The following is a 17,082-nucleotide window of genomic DNA, read 5'->3' on the forward strand; positions in this document are numbered from 1 at the left end:
ACCGAACAACACAACTTTGGAGTGCCATCCAAGTCAACAGCTATGGCAAACGCAGAGGAGTTGAACATAGTTATTAACTAAGTTACTCAACTGCCCTTAAAAATGAAATTAAATGGAACAACCCATCTTTGGAGTGACATCTAAACCAAGGGTTGAATGAAACTTATACTTCACCCTTTCCCTGGTAGTAAGATGTATGGTATAACCCCTTTTCTAGGGTGGGGGGGGGGAGTGAAATTACTTCCTACTTCCGAAGAATGGCAAGTGATGGCTCCACAAATTGACACTTTCAATTAGATATTTCGATCGATTTTTGCCGGCTCTCGCCTTTTTACTAACGATATACTCGAAGAATGAAGCAACCCTGTTTCCTTACTTGTTGTCTAGGTCAAAACACTTTTGGAAAATGGATAAATATCCAAACAAATGGGACAGCGGGGACAATTTCCCTGTTAAGCAAAACTCCACCCGGTGCGCAGGAGAGAAGACGGTGCCTACGTAGGAAATTGGTGAGATTCATTTGGGCCTATTCTATAGGTCGTTATTTGTAAAAACTAGTTTTATGATTAATTAATAAAGATCCAAACAACATGATCCGAAGACCTACACAGATAACACATGTTCACAACACTACCCGCTAGTACTTTGCTAGGAGCAAAGGACAAGAAATCCGTGTGACAGTAATGCTTAGAAGATCAAGGCAAATATTATTCCCTACATAGCATGGGGAATAGCGGGGACGTGCGTGACACCTGCGGGGTGCTTTGGTTTCATTGTTTTTGCTAACAATTTTCCACTGATTTTGTTTATACGAAATTTATGTTGTTTTTCGTGTTCTTATTATTAGTTTTTATTGTCTATTTCTGTATTTTATATATGAGATAAACATTTAAAAAATCAACACCTTTTTAAAAAGGATCTATTTTTTAAAATTCATTCCCATTTTTAAAATTATAAATATTTATTTAAATATTCACCAGTATTTATAAATACTAAATTTATATAGAAATCATGTACTTTCTTAAAAGTGCATATGTTTTTCATCACGGACATTTTTCAAACGCCCTGGACGGGAGGGGAGCCCTGGACGTTCCCTGGACGTGCCGGTTGGGTTCCCAGACCCTCCCGTCCTCCGGTTTCCCGTGCCAATAGGCAATCTTGACATGAGCTTCCCAGCCTTCGGTAACAGCATCTTCATCGCCACCAACCCACGCTGTCCGCAGACCCCCACCCTCGTATATGACACCGAGATAGCGGGAATCACCATCGGGCCAAGCCTACCACGGTCACTGCTTGGTGGCATTGACATCTCTGTGGCCGCTGGTGATGCGTTGTATGCATTGACATCTCGCCATGCCGGCGAGCAGCACTCTTTTGAGGCCATGTCATGGGCAGCCACGGGAAGCGATGAGATGTGGGATCCACGGCCAGCCATGGATTGGTCCTGGAAAAGTGTGCCGTTCGCCACCGCCATTTACCAGGGATGACATAATTTCTTCTTACGCGCTGCACCCGGACGGGCACACCATATTCATGTCTGCACACGACAGACATTATCAACATGTTCCAAAGGGTACCTTCTCATTCGACACCAAGCGTTCTGAGTGGAGGTGGCACGGGGAATGGGCGCTACCTTTCTAGGGGCTACGACAGCGAGCTAGATGCATGGATTGGGCTCTGTAAAGACGGGTACATTTGTGCCTGTGAAGTCGCCTCCCGCAGCCGCGAAAGTGCTGTGCAGCCGGATTGGAAGATGGTGAAGGAGAAGTTGTTCCTCAAAATCCCGGAGCGGCGACTGGCAGCAACAAGGGCCACTCTCGCGTACATGGGCAACAACAACTTTTGCCTTGTCGATTGTGTGCAGCGCGAGGGAGTGAAGCCTACATGCGTCTTCGATTGTTGCGTGCTCCATATGAGCACGTTTTTTGGGAATTCCTTTTTGTAGCAAACCAATCAGTCGGAAATGACGCCGGAAATGCAGCGGCCTCCAGATCCACCGCCGCCGGTACTGGTGACCGCGGTTCTACCGCCGGCGGCGCTGGCAATTCAGGGGGGGCCGGTTCCATCGTCGCCGGTCCTGGAGACCGTGGTTCCGCCGCCGCCGCGCTGGCAGTTCGGAGGGGGCCGGCCGGATCGGAGGATGATGCGGTGATTCAGGCTTCTCTCTTGGTCCCTATCAGATGGAGGATCCAATTCAGCGATGACCACAAGATTGGATCGGGTAGAGATGGGTTCCTTTACTACCATGCGGCATCTAGATGGACGACAGTTCGAGATCGAGATCATGACATTCTCGCGGGACGCTATCTGGATGTGGATGAACAGATCCAAGCAGGTGCGTGTTTTGCTATTGATGATTTTCAAATTGTCGTTCGCGAGTGTGTGCAGGAGAGTTCGCCTGTGGAGGAGTCGATTGAATTAGTCGATCTCGCGTCGGACTCCGAGAATGCAGCACCTAAGCCAAACATCGGAGGACGATTTTGGGTGCTTGCGGATGATACCGATGCGGACGAAGAAGGTGAGGGCGGATGCATTTTGTCTGACAAGACCGAGCCCAACGCGATCATTTCGGGCATGGTACGGGATCTGTCTAAGGGTCTACAGGTCAAGAAGGCTCTCGATCAGAAAACGGAGGGACACGGTAAATCCTCGTCGACGAAGATCAAGCCGTGGAAAGGACCTATTCCCAAGGTATTTTTGCCGCCTCATACTTTGTCGGATTATTTTTCTTCGGATGGGTGGACGAGAGTTTCGCGGAAGAAAAAGAAGCATGGTGTGGTAGCTTCTAAACAGCAGTTGGGACGGAAGGCTGCTCATCGGACGAGCTCTCGATCGGCGCCGGAGGTGATCGCGGCTGCGTCGCAGCCGGTCACGGCGATCCAGATCAGAGACGCTCGAAAGGTGCGTTTGAAATTTTTGCTGGGCCAAGTCGGGCCGCAAGATGTTGGGCCGAGTGGTATGAGTGGGCCGAGTTCCGGTGGGTATGAGGCCCAGCCAGAGCCGAGTCCAACTACTACGATCGAGGGGGGCGCATGCACGCTACGTTCGTCGTCTCCCACCCCTTCGCTGCGCAGTCCTAGGGTTTCGTTGCGACGGGCACCACATCGCCGTTTGGTGGGGCCGGGCCGGGCTCGCCGCATCCTTCCTCTCTGCGCGATGGCCGCTCCTGGCGGTGCGCCTCCTCCGGGCAAGAGGCCGCCTGCTCCTGGCGGTGCGCCTCCTCCGGGCAAGAGGCCGCCTGCTCCTGGCGGTGCGCCTCCTCCGGGCAAGAGGCCGCCGGCACCTAGCGGGTCTGCGAGGGCTGTTGTGCCGCCGCCGCCGGGCCAAGGTGGTGGCCGGGGTGTGTCGCCGGCGCCGGCGCCTGGGGCTGGCCGGGGCGGAGTGGTGCCCCCCAAGGTTGTGGCGGGACGCGGGGCAGGGGGCTTTGGTGTGGCGCCCGCCGGGAAGTCGCCGGCTCCCATCTTGTCGGCGGGCGGGCGAGGCGGGCCGGCGTCCGGTCCCCGGCCGATGGCCGTCAACGGGGCTTTGATGACCGCTGCGGGCCGGGGGGCTCCTCCCCCGAAGGCGCCGGTGTCGTCGGTTCCGCTGCCCAGGTCGGCCCCTCCTCCCCACGTCATTGCTCGCCCATCTCCGCCGCCGCAGAACGGTGGTGGCTCTGTGGTTGTGCCCTGGGGTCAGTGGGGGGATGACGGCTACGATGTCTTTGGGACTGGACAACACCGCGGTTCTTCGTCAACGGGTGGAGGTCGAGGTTACGCTTGGCAAAGCGATGGTACAGCTGAGAGACCGTTCTTGGGTCCGTCCGGTGGCTTTGTTGAGGGGCAGTCTGGTCCGGATAATCGGCAGCGCGGTGGTAACCGTGGCCATCGGGGGGGTCGGGGAGGCCGAGGGGGCCGGTACCGTCCTCGTCAACCACCCCCTACTGTTGTTGTCGAGCAGGGGACAGTTAGCGGGGCTGCCAAGGAACCAGTTCTGACCGGTCATGCTATGGAGGTGGTTACGGCTCTTGCTACTGTCCAGGTCCCTGAGAATGAGGTTATGACTGATGTGTCTGCGGAAACGACGGAAAGGGCTGAGTTAGATAGGGCGTCCAAATGGGCGCGTAAGAAGGAAAATATGCTTTGCTATCGTTGTGGCGACAAGGGCCACTTCATTGCGGAGTGTGTGGCTCGGCTATCCGACACCTGCGGCAAGCCGGCACATGATTCCGGGGACTGCCCGATTCTGCGAGAGCAGGCACCGTCACTTATGATGTATGGCGTTTACTGTGCTGAGCTCACGTTTTTTGAGTCTCCGTATGAGCGAGAGGTTACTGATGAGACCCCGAGCATGACTACGGGGATTGTTAAGGTCGCCAGAGGGGAGGTCTCTGAGACGCAGATCGTGCAGAGGCTTCGGGAGCTTGTCCCTGGGGACTTCCAGTGGGACCTCGTCAGTCTCGATGATAAGATGTTCAGAGTTGAGTTTCCTTCGGTTGAGGACCTGCAGAGGTTGCTGAGTTTTGGGATGTGTAATGTACCGGGAACTGATGGCATCCTTGAGTTCCACGAGTGGAAGCTGGTGGAGCCTCAGGGTGCGCCGCTTACTCAGGCGTGGTTGCGTTTTTCCGGGGCCCCATCCAAGCCTTTGCAGGATGCTCGCGTTGTGGCCAGCTTGGGTATTTTGATTGGGAAGCCTGAGCGAGTGGATATGGCGTTCACCAGAGCTCACGGGATTGCTCGGGTTCTGGTTAGTATTCTGAACGTTGAGTATGTGCCGGAAGTGGTTAAGTGGGCTTATCGAGGCAGGATCTATGATTTGGTTATTGAGTTTGAGGATGAGAGCCTTTTGGTTGCGGCGACTCACGGGTCCGATGTGGATATGCACGAGGGTGACGGCAGCGCAGGAGCGAGGGAGCCGCCGGTCGAGGATTCTGGACGACAGATGTCCAAGGGACCGGGGCCCGACACTGCGATGACCGAGAAGGGAGCGGAGCCACCCTCCTCACTGCCTGTGACATCACTGAGATTTGGGTCTTTTGAACCCGCTTCTGCACCCCCGAGGCTGTGGAGTGATCGGGTTGAGTCCGACGAGGCTTTTGAGCTTGCGTTGCCTGCTTTGGGGTTTGAGGATACTGACTGTTCTATGCCTGTGGTTACTGAGGTTTCGTCGATCTCGGGCAGCGGAGGGGTAGAGGTGAGTCGGCAGGTGGCCACTCTCTCTCCTGCTCAGCACGTTGTCCATTCTCAGGGCGTGGCGCCAGTGGTTGTGGATGGGTTGTCGGGAGGGACCCCGGGGCAGGCGGCCTCCGGTCGCTCTTCTCCGGCTGAGGTAGGGGACTCGGGGCAGGTGGCTCCCGTGTCCTTCTCTGCGTTGGGAGGGGGTCTGAGGCAGGTGGCCACGGATACCTCCTCTCCCGTCGCCTGCTCCTCTCTGCTGGTGGCGTCGGTGCCTTTGGGGGGGGGGCTCGGGGCAGGTGGCCTCGGGGCCTCCTTCTCCTAAGGCGCCCATGTTGGTGGCTTCTGCGGTCATGGGGGGGAGTTAGGGCAGGCGACCCTGGCACCCCCGTCCCCCCGTTCGCCACCGGTGCAGTCCCGTGGGGAGAGCCAGTCCGTCCAGACGGACCGGCCTGGCGGTTGGGGTGGGGCAGGAGGCCTTACTCCGACCAGGATTTCTCGGGAGGAGGTGATTGCGTTCGGTGGGATACCGGATCCGATGTCTGAGGGACGACGGGTGAGTGCCCGTCTCCAGACACAGCCGGAAGTGGACGACATTCAGCAGCGATGTGCCATGAGGGTGGCTAAGCTTCAGGATGCTGCAATCTCTACTGGTATGTCCGTCAACATATCTAACTCTTTATTGCATTTTTCTAATGAGGAGATTATAAATAATGCAAACCAATTGGGAGTTTCTCTCGGGGCTACAGATAGTGAGATTTCCAGTTCGGTGAATGATTTGTTAGATTTGGAGGCGGAGCGTGCCTTAGAAACTATTCGTAATCTTGCAGCGGTTAAACCCATGAATGACAATGAAATTGATGCATTAGGGGTTAGAGTGCTCAACAATATGTGTGTGGATTTAGCACCATCCAATCATGAGTCAGAGGACGATGATATGCTCATAGAGAATGCAGTTGTCTGTTCCGCTGAGCCCGGTTATGAGGATCGGGAGTCAGGACCTAGCAAACCCAAGCGTAAGTAGAAACGGAAAATTTACCCCGATTCTACAGTTCGTAGAAGTGCTAGGATTCGGACTACTAAAAAATTTCATGATGAGTGATGAAAGGAATCTTTTGGAATAGCAGAGGTCTGAAAGACTTGGCTAAAAGAAGGTTTCTTGCTGAGGCATCTCTGGAGCATCGTTTAGATTTTATTGCTCTATCGGAAACTGGTAGAGACAACTTTGCGCCCCAGTTCCTTTCCTCTCTTGCGGGTGGTGTTGATTTTGATTGGCATTGCCTCCCTCCGCGAGGAAGATCGGGTGGTATCTTGCTGGGTGTGAGATGCGATTCGCTTGAAGTCCGGAGTGTAGTCATGGGAGACTTCGCGGTTAAGTTTCGAGTCAGGTCTAAGGTTGATGGTTTCAACTGGGCGTTGGTGGCGGTTTATGGTGCCGCACAGCCCGAGCTTAAACCGGATTTTTTAGCGGATCTTGTTCGGATTTGTGGGTCCGAGCAGCTTCCAATCTTAGTTGGGGGAGATTTCAACATCATTAGGAGGAGAGAGGAGAAGAATAATGATAACTTTGACGGCAGATGGTCGTTCATGTTCAATACTATTATTGAAAGCCTGGATCTGAGGGAGATACAGCTTTCTGGTAGAAAGTTCACCTGGGCTAACTCTTTACCCAACCCGACGTACGAAAAGCTTGATCGCGTTCTTGCGAGTGTGGAGTGGGAACAGAAGTTCCCGCTTGTGACGGTTCAAGCTCTTTCACGGGGTTTTTCCGATCACACACCCCTGTTCGTTGACTCAGGGGAGCCGAACCACGTGGGAAATAAAAACACCTTTTCTTTTGAGATGGCCTGGTTCGAACGCGAAGGGTTCCTAGACCTGATCGCTCGGGAATGGGCGAAGGGTGTAGGCGGTAGGACCGCGGTCGAGCGTTGGCAAAATAAGATTAGGAGTTTGAGAAGCTTCTTACGGGGTTGGGCTAAGCACCTTAGTGGGGTATATAAGATTGAGAAGGACAGGCTCCTCTCTCTTATACAGAATCTGGACGTCAAGGCCGAATCCACGATTTTGATGCCTGCTGAGCTCCAGGTTAAAACTGAAGCAGAGAAGAGGTTGAAAGAACTTCTCCGTGAAGAAGAATTGAAGTGGGCTTTGCGGGCTAAGGTTCGCAAAGTGGTCCAAGGGGACGCAAATACTCAATTCTTTCATCTGATTGCTAATGGTAAGCACAGAAAGAAGAGAATATTCCAACTTGAACAAGATGAGGGCACTATTTTAGGACAGGATAACCTAAAAACATATATAACCGAATATTATAGGCAGTTATTTGGACCTCCGGAGGATAGTTGTGTATCTCTCGATGAGTCCAGAACTGAGGATGTGCCTCAACTTTCGGCTGCTGAAAATGATATTCTGGTTGCCCCGTTTTCGGAGAAGGAGGTGTTTGATGCTATAGCACAGTTGAAAAATAATAAGGCTCCCGGACCGGATGGATTTCCGGTGGAGTTCTACAAGAAGTGCTGGCATATTATTAAGGGGGATTTGCTACCTATGTTTCAGGATCTGTTCTCTGGACAGCTTCAATTATTTCACTTGAATTTTGGAACTATCACACTGCTTCCTAAGAAGACGGATGCTGTGAGAATTGAGCAGTTCAGGCCGATCTGCCTACTCAATGTTAGTTTTAAAATATTCACCAAGGTCGGGACTAATAGGCTCACACAGATTGCGCATTCTGTGGTGCAGCACTCCCAAACTGCCTTCATGCCGGACAGAAACATCCTTGAAGGGGTGGTCGTCCTTCATGAAACGCTCCATGAAATCCACTCCAAGAAGTTAGATGGTGTCATTTTTAAGGTGGATTTCGAGAAAGCGTACGATAAGGTTAAATGGCCATTTCTCCAACAGGCATTGCGTATGAAAGGTTTTGATGAAGCCTGGCGACGCCAGGTTGAATCATTTACGCAAAAAGGGAGTGTGGGAATTAAAGTGAATGACGATATTGGTCATTACTTCCAGACACATAAAGGCCTTAGACAAGGAGATCCGATGTCCCCTATCTTGTTTAACATTGTGGTTGATATGTTAGCCATCTTGATAGGAAGGGCTAAGGAGAATGGTCAAGTGGGTGGCTTGGTACCTCATCTGGTTGATGGAGGTGTATCCATCCTTCAGTACGCTGATGATACAATCATCTTTATGGAGCATGACCTGGCCAAGGCGAGAAATATGAAGCTGGTGTTATGCCTCTTCGAACAATTGACCGGGTTAAAAATTAACTTTCATAAGAGCGAGCTGTTCTGCTTTGGTAGAGCCAAAGACGAACAGGAGGCTTATAGGCAATTGTTTGGGTGCGACTTGGGGGAATTACCTTTCTCTTACCTAGGTATTCCAATCCACCATAGAAAGCTGACCAATAGAGAATGGAAGTGCATCGAAGACCGGTTTGAGAAGAAACTGAGTTGCTGGAAGGGCAAGCTCATGTCATATGGAGGCCGATTAATTCTGATTAATTCGGTGCTCACGAGTATGCCTATGTTTCTCTTATCGTTCTTTCAAGTCCCAGTCGGTGTTAGGAAAAGACTGGACTTTTATCGATCGCGTTTCTTTTGGCAGGGTGATGATCTAAAAAGAAAATACAGACTTGCAAAATGGGATATCATCTGTAGACCGAAAGACCAAGGGGGTCTTGGTATTGAGAATCTTGAAGTTAAGAACAGATGCCTTCTTAGCAAGTGGCTGTGGAAGCTTTCTTTTGAGACTGATGCCATGTGGGCCCAAATCCTTCGCAGCAAGTACCTACAGACAAAGTCCTTGTCCCAGGTCACAGTCAGGCCAACTGACTCGCCTTTCTGGAAAGGCCTGATGAAAGTCAAACAATCTTTGTTTAATAGGACAAAGGTTGTTATTGGCAACGGCGCTAGTACACGCTTCTGGGAGGATACTTGGCTCGGCGAGACACCCTTGGCCATTCAATATCCGTCTTTATATCGCATTGTTCAACGACGTGAGGTGTTCGTTGCTACGGTGTTTCAATCCATCCCCCTTAATATTCAGTTCAGACGGTCGTTAGTGGGCAATCGTTGGGAAGATTGGCTCCGTCTAGTTCGGAGACTAATGGATGTCCATCTTTCTCAACAACCCGATGAATTACGCTGGAAACTGACTAGGTCTGGAGTATTCACGGTTAAATCAATGTATATTGATGTAATTAATTCGAGCTCCATTCCTACCTCCAAGCATGTTTGGGATGTCAAAGTTCCCTTGAAAATAAAAGTGTTTATGTGGTTTGTCCATAAACAGGTTATTTTAACCAAGGATAACTTGATTAAGCGTAATTGGACAGGACCTACGAGGTGTAGCTTCTGTGATCGGGACGAGACGATCAAACATCTCTTTTTTGATTGCCCGTTTGCCAGAGTACTTTGGCGGACGGTTCACATTGCTTTTAATATTACTCCACCGGATTCTGTCACTACGTTATTTGGGACATGGCTCACTGGGATTGAGCCTGAATTAGCGAGACATATTCGTGTTGGAGTTTGCGCTTTGTTGTGGACTATCTGGACTTGCAGAAATGATTTGGTTTTTAACAGAACATCACGTATTCACTTTTTACAGGTTATTTTCCGAGCCACGGCCGTGATCCGTTCATGGTCGCTACTCACTCCGATGGAGGCCAGGGAGCATTTGGTTACTGGATCTATCCGCTGGGAGATGGTAGCTCGGGATATCTTCAACCGGTTTGGATGGCGGTCATGTAATAGGATAGGCAATTAGTTAACCTATCTATCTTTAGCCAGCCGGTTGTGGCGTCTTATCTTGTCTAGTCTGTGTGTCTAGCCTCTTTAGCTCTGTGTGAGCTGTCTTTTTATTACTTTTCAGTCGAAGACTTTGGAACCTTGTTGGAACCTTTTATTTCATTAATAAGATGGCCGTATGCATCACTCTGATGCAGAGGCCGGGGAGATCCCTCTTTTTGAAAAAAATATGAGCACGTTTGGGCTTAAGTATGATCACAGGGGAGAGCTGCAAACCACGCGCCACTGCTCTAACTCTTGTGTAGTGTCTAAGCATATCCTGTCCTTTTCTCCTGTAGTGTTCTGGATGTAAGAGGTGTTTTGCTTGTTTTATGCAAGCCATTGCTGTGTACTCTTGATGTAAGCTGCTGTGATATGTGGCACTACGAAGAGGAATAAAAAGAAGTTGGTTCCCTTTTGCAATTTTCTTGAACCTGAACCGAGGGATGGTCACATTTTTCAAGAACTAGAAGTGTTGTACTTTTGCGGCTTGTAATATCACGATTGACAGGGATTACAAAAGGTGTTGCAACTAAAGAGGTGTTTATTCAATTTTTTCCTCCAAATAATAGATAATCCTGTATCTAACTGCCATGATCACTCTTTCACAACTAAGAGTCTAAGATCCCCATGTCTAGTCACTATATATTGTTTCAGGATTAGTGGCAGGGAAGTGTCTAGTCATCTCTCCTCAGGTAGTCATCAGAAAAACAATGGCAGGGAAGCAGGATTAATGGCATGGATAGATAGGTAGAATAAACATTGAACGCAATACCTGTGTTATACGCACTACCGGACTAACAGGCTATGCCAACGGCCGCCGGCCGTCGGTCTACCTCTATGCCGACGTCCACCATCGGCGTAGATAACGTCCGCGTAGTTGTGTTAGACCGTCGGCATAGAAAAGCCATTGACATAGGCATATAAGCCGACGGCGTCCGTACGGCCGTCGGCATAGAAACACCGTCGGCGCTGATTTTCACCAGACGACAACGGACGGCGTCGTCAAAGACGCTAGCCAACCATGCCGACGGCCTAGCCGTCGGCATAGATTTTCATCTAGCCATTGGCATATCTCTGCCACGTGGCGGCCGCTGGGCGCTCCTGGGCATGTCTATGCCGACGGCGATCTGTTCTGTTTTTTTTTGTTTTCTCTGTTTTCTCTCTTTTCATCCATTTGACAGCATTCAAAAGCACAAAATGCGACAGTATGCATATATACACAGAAATATGACAGATCATCATCAAGTTCATCATCTAAAGATACTGAATATCATCATAATCATCTAAAGGTACTCAAGTTCATCAGCTAAAGATCATCATCGTCGAAACTTCAAGAACATAAGTATTGCAAGACATGGAACATCATCATCGTTATCTAAAGAAACTAAGAAGTAGGAACATGATAAGTATGGCACGACGGCCACAGGGACTGGTATCATCTTCGACCTCAGGCAAGACCACCACCGCCAAGACCGCCACCGCCAAGACCACCACCGCCAAAACCACCACCGACAAGACCGACACCGCCAAGACCAGCACCACTTTGCCAGATCGGAGTGAGGCAGGAGTCGAGCCACCGGTCCCCTACATGTTTGAGAAGAGATTCTAAGGGTAAATATGATATGATAGTGTTGAATGAACGAGAACTAATTTGTCATTAGTTAGGCAAATGTACTAACCGGAGTGTCGCTGTCTAGTGCCACCATTCATCGAACGTGGGACGTGTGGGGGTTCTCCGGCAGGTGGTGGTTGGGGTCCCATTTGTGGTGGATCCGTACGGTTAGTCCAAGATGCCAACATAGCCTGGATGTTAGTTAAACAAGCAAGCTAGAAGGTCAGAAGGAATAAAAGTGCAAATTTTAACTTGGTTTTAAGAGGGCAAAACTAACCGTCATCATTTGACGGTTGTAATCATCGTTTGCCTTCACTCATTGCAAGTACTCCTGCACCTCAAGATTCCTATGCTCGACAAAGGCCTTATATGCCTACAAAATTTAGGTTGTTGCTAAGTGGGCAGTGCTGAAAATAAACTGAGAAAGTTAGAGAAAAAGAAGATAAGGGGGGAAGTACTTGCAACATGCTGGCGGGCTATGGGAGGCTGCGAACGCCCCGTACTCTCTAACGGGCTCGGGTTGGTAGCCCGAAGCCATGTGTACGAGATCGAAGGAGTGATCAAGCCATCGAAACACGGGTAGCAGCCATGGGACTTCGGCTGGATGGCCACCACCGCCGTCTCGTCGATCTGAGACTGGACGACGCCAAGAACATCCGGACCAGGCAGATGCAACCTCTCAAACTGCTGAGTGTAAGACTACAGGTGCTCCTCGGTCTTGCCGTAGTACTCGCTCTCGACGGCCTTGCGATCACTCCGCTCACGGGCCATCTTCCACGACTCCATGTTTGAGAGCGGCCTCTTCAACTTGTCCTCCTGCAACGTCAAACAGAAGCTAGCCATACATAAGAACATAACGGTAAAAAGAAGAACAAAAATGCATCATGCATATACATATACCTTCATGGCCTTGAAGCCCCAGTGATTCCTGTTTCCTTGGCCGTGTGTCCCGTCTTTTCCACGGTTAGCCCGGGCCTTGCTGCTCTTGGTAGCAAACTCTGCATCTTCACCGAGCCACCTATCCACCAAACTCGCCCATCCATCATCTTTTCCATAGCACCAAGGAGGAATAACCTAAAAAATGGAAGCCTGACATGTGAGCACGAAACAATTAAATTGACTGCTTATATGTTGGAATGAAAAGTCAGTAATAGTTACCCTCATGAACTGCTCCTTGTTCAAGGTAAGTCGTTGCTTCTGCGCTTCCGTTTTGCTCATCTTTTAATGAAGGTAGGTGTGGTAGTAGTGCGAGACAGCAACCCAGTGCACCTCATACTGCAACTGACGAGCTTTCTTCTTTGCAGACGCCAGCAAGATCACGTCGGCTCTGGCCTTGTGCTCGTCAATAACTCTATAGAGTTCTTGCAATCATGCATAAAACCAGAAGCAAACAAGGCATGAGTTGAATGATTCAATGATAAACTATGAACGAAACTAAAGACAAGTGATTCAGAAGAGAACTTACCCAAAATTTGGTGATCACGGCCTTAGCGGTCGTCCCGTACTCCGCGTGGCTAGAAGCCTCGTAGTGGGCCTAGCTCGTGGCCAAAACCCGCAGATCCGGGTCCCTATCTGGCCGCGGGCAGAATAGGCCCAGCCAATACTCCTTCAACAGGGTAGTGATAAGGCCGTTCAGTTTACGGCCCTTTCCGTGAAGAATCTAGTTCCTGCAAAAGAATCAAAGATTTGGCATGTGTACAATAAGAAAATGTGGTCATGTGTTAAAAATATGATTGTGAGGCACTTACTCTGTCCCCGTAGGTTCAATGAGCCACTTGTGCGCCTCGATAGAAGGTGGTGTAGGTACTCCAGCAATACCACGCAGCCACCCCTTCGGAGCACCCGACGACAAGTCACCCCGCAACTCGGGGTCAACCTCCACTCCACCACCATCCTCGCCCTCCTCCTCCTCACCCTCCTCCTCGCACTCCTCCTCCTCGGCCTCCTCCTCCTCACCCTCCTCCTCCTCACCATCAGGAACATACTCCTCCTCCTCAGACTCGGAAGGTGGCTCAGTATAGGAGGGCATCGAAGAAGACCCCCCCTATTTCGGACACGGCCCGGAGTTTTTTGACCCAGGTGCCTCTCCCCCCACTTCCTCCTCCTCTAGGGGCTCTCCCCCCACCCCCTCCTCCTCTAGGGTCTCCTCCCCCGACCCCTCGACCTCCCTGTGAGGTGTCATCATCGCGTAGTCGGGGGGAACCTTGTGGGCTCGTCCACTCCGAGTAAGTGATTTGAATTTGTTGAGGAAACCGGCACCGCTGGACTTGCCCATGATTAGCAAACCTGCATTGAGAAGAGAATAAACAATTAGTAAGGATATCAAATAAACAAGCATACAGAAAAAACATTAATAACAGAAGAGCACATTAAGCATACAGAAAAGAACATTAATAACAGAAGAGCACATTAAGCATACTATTGTAATCTACCTCAATCATCATTAAAAGAACTTACATTTTCTAGAACCCATATGAATCATCACTATTGTAATCTATTTGTCGACCAGTCTCATCATCACTATCACGCATATCATCTTCGTTGTCTGACGGAGGTGGAGGCTCTTCCTCATCGTCAGCGTCTTCATTTAACTTTTCAAGCATAATTATGTCTCTTTGATTCACAACTGCCTCACCATCAGTCTGTGCGTCGTCATCATTTAGGTCCAGGTCAACATAACCCAAGTCATCATCGTCCTTGTTTCAGACCACGTCATCATGTTGCTCTTGAAAGAACACTCCCTCGTATGTGATGGGGTTTATGTTGTCGTAATCATCATCGTTCGGGTCCGGTAGCTTACCATGTGGAGACACCTTGCACACAAGTTCCCAACCCTTTAGGTACTCTTTCTGGCATGGGTAAGGCAGATAATATATTTGTGTGGCCTGGGTAGCGGCGATAAAGAGATCAGCTCCGGCATAGACGTGTAGCGACCAGACCTCAAATAGTCTGTGCTGTTGTGCACCAGTGTCATCCCTGGATCAGTAATGCTGACACGCACAGTACAAATGGAGGATTTATAACAGAGTAGCAATCACACACTTATTACATAGAATATCTCAAAAGAGAATAAGTATGGTAAATATGGCTTAAGGCCATCTAAATACGATAACAGCGGAAGACTTGGAAGATAAGTGAGTCCATCAACTCCAACGGCATCACTGAGTATAAGACCACGACCTAAGGCACCTTACTCGCCGTCTGAAAAGTCTGCAACATGAAACGTTGCAGCCCGAAAACGGGTCAGCACATAGAATATGCTGGCAATATAACACATGGAGAATAATGAACATAATAATGCTATACTACATGCATATATGGCTGGTGGAAAGCTCTATGGTTACAGTTTTGCGAAAAGCCAATTTTTCCCTACTGCAAAGGAATAAATTTTATTTAACTATCATGGTGGTTGTTAAACATTGAGATGGTTGACAGCATCTCAATCCCAATTAAGTATCATCAATAACCCAACAAAATTAATTAAAGTAACATGGTGATGAGATTCACATGATAGTCCAAGTACTAGATACTCAAATTGTCCATAACCGGGGACACGGCTAACCATGATTAGTTTGTACACTCTGCAGAGGTTTGTGCACTTTTCCCCACAAGACTCGATCGCCTCCGCTTGATTCTCGCACTACATGATGTTTGAGAAACGGATGACCGAGACACAGTCTTTCAGAAGTGTTTGCACCTTACGAATGGGTAGACAGTTACACCTACTTTCCCCTACATCTGCTAGTCTACCACTGTAAGAGTTCACACAACTTAATCAACTATGCTAGAGCCCATAATAGCTTGCGGCTGCACACGGAAGTTTCTAGCATGAATAATCTCATGATCCCTTTGAGCCTGGGTGGCGGTCCAAAAGAAAAACAGGCAATCCTGGAATACCCAGGTACCTCAATCCACCCAGATGTGAGTTTTAGTTGCCACCTTAAGTAAACCATTAATTATCAATCTCACATCTGTCATGAATATCTCTCAAACCCAATCCACGTCTACAAGCATAGCATGGCAATATAATAGCAAACGTAGAAGTAACTCCCAAGGGTTTGATAATAAACAGGGCAATAGGTACTACCTCAACTACTTCCCAATACCCACAATTTAATTAGATCCTAATCATGCAATGTTTGAGGATTGATCTAATGCAATAAAAACTGGGTATGGAATAGAATGATCAAAGTGTTACTTGCCTTGCTGATGATCCGTGAAACCTAGAGATTCAAAGTAACAAGCGGCGCACTCCGGGTACTCTATCGCAAACAAACAAGCAAACAATAAGTACTCATCTAATGCACAGTAAAACGTCGAATAAAAGATACAACCAGAAATTTCAACTTAAGAACTCCGGTTTGCAAAAAGAATCAACTCGAACGAAGCAACGAAAGTCAAATGGCGAAAGAAACAAGCTTCGTTTACTAATCTGGATCTAGGTCAAATTTTACAGTAGCAAAAACTTGTTTGAGTAGGTTAAACGGAAAGAGAATTTCGAGATGAAACTCTAGGCGCTTGAATCGCCTGATTTCGATAAACGAGCGAAAAGTTAAACGAAAACGAAGATTTGATCTGAAATCGAGATCTGGAAAATCACGGAAAAATCCGACGAAAAAGAAAACTAACGAACGGTTAAACGAACGAACATTCGTTAACAGCGAAAATTCGACGAACACATTCGTTAAAACGAACGGAACGGTGAACGTTCATTAAATAATAAAACCGAAGAAAAATAAACCGATCTAGGGTTTAGTGGAAAAAAACGAACGGTTTTTTTTAGAAAACCGGCAAACAGCGGCGGGTCGGTACCTCATCGGGACGGGGCTCCGGCGGGGTCGGCGGGTTCCGGCGAGGGCGGCTTGGGGCGGCGGGGCTCGGGCGGGGCTCGGGGTGGGCTCCGGCGGCGGCGTACGGCGAGCGGGCGGCGGGCTCGGGCGGCGACGGCTTGAGGCGGGGACGGGGTGAAGGGGGGGCGGCGGCGGCTTATAAGAGAGGGGGGCTGGTGTCGTGGGGGAGGGGGCAAGGCGGCGGCGGCCGTGCTCGGGGCGGACTCGGGCGCGGCGGCGCTGGCGTGCGCGCGAGGGAGACGGCGGGATGGGCCGGCCGGCTCGGCTGGGCCTCGGCCCGGTCGGGCGCGGTGTTTTTTTTTATAAAAATATTCCGCCGAATCAAAAACAATCACAGAAAAATAAATAAAATCCAAAAATGATAAAACAAAATTTCCCCGTCTAATTAAAATAATTAGAACAAGGTGAACGTTTTTTTGACACAAAAATGCAGTTTTGAAAACGTGCAATTTTTTTTAATGCAATTAAAATTGCAAATAAAATCCAATATATGATTTTAATATTTTTCCTCCAATATTTCAATTGTTTTGGAGAAGTCATATTTTCTCCTCTCATTTATTTTAATGTGAAATATTTTTCGGAGAGAAAATAATTAAAACCAAAATCCTCGTTTTATTATTTGATAAAAATCAAATATGATAAATCGGGAAAATCCCCAACTCTCT

General features: G+C 49.1%; 1 pseudogene; it reads left to right on the top strand.

Moving 5' to 3' along the window:
* The first annotated feature begins 1,163 nt into the window (after window positions 1-1,163).
* LOC123076315 (uncharacterized) lies at window positions 1,164-10,265 on the top strand (annotated as a pseudogene).
* Window positions 10,266-17,082: the final 6,817 nt, after the last annotated feature.

The sequence above is a fragment of the Triticum aestivum genome, chromosome 3D (assembly GCF_018294505.1).
Source record: "Triticum aestivum cultivar Chinese Spring chromosome 3D, IWGSC CS RefSeq v2.1, whole genome shotgun sequence".
Classification (NCBI taxonomy): Eukaryota; Viridiplantae; Streptophyta; class Magnoliopsida; order Poales; family Poaceae; genus Triticum; species Triticum aestivum.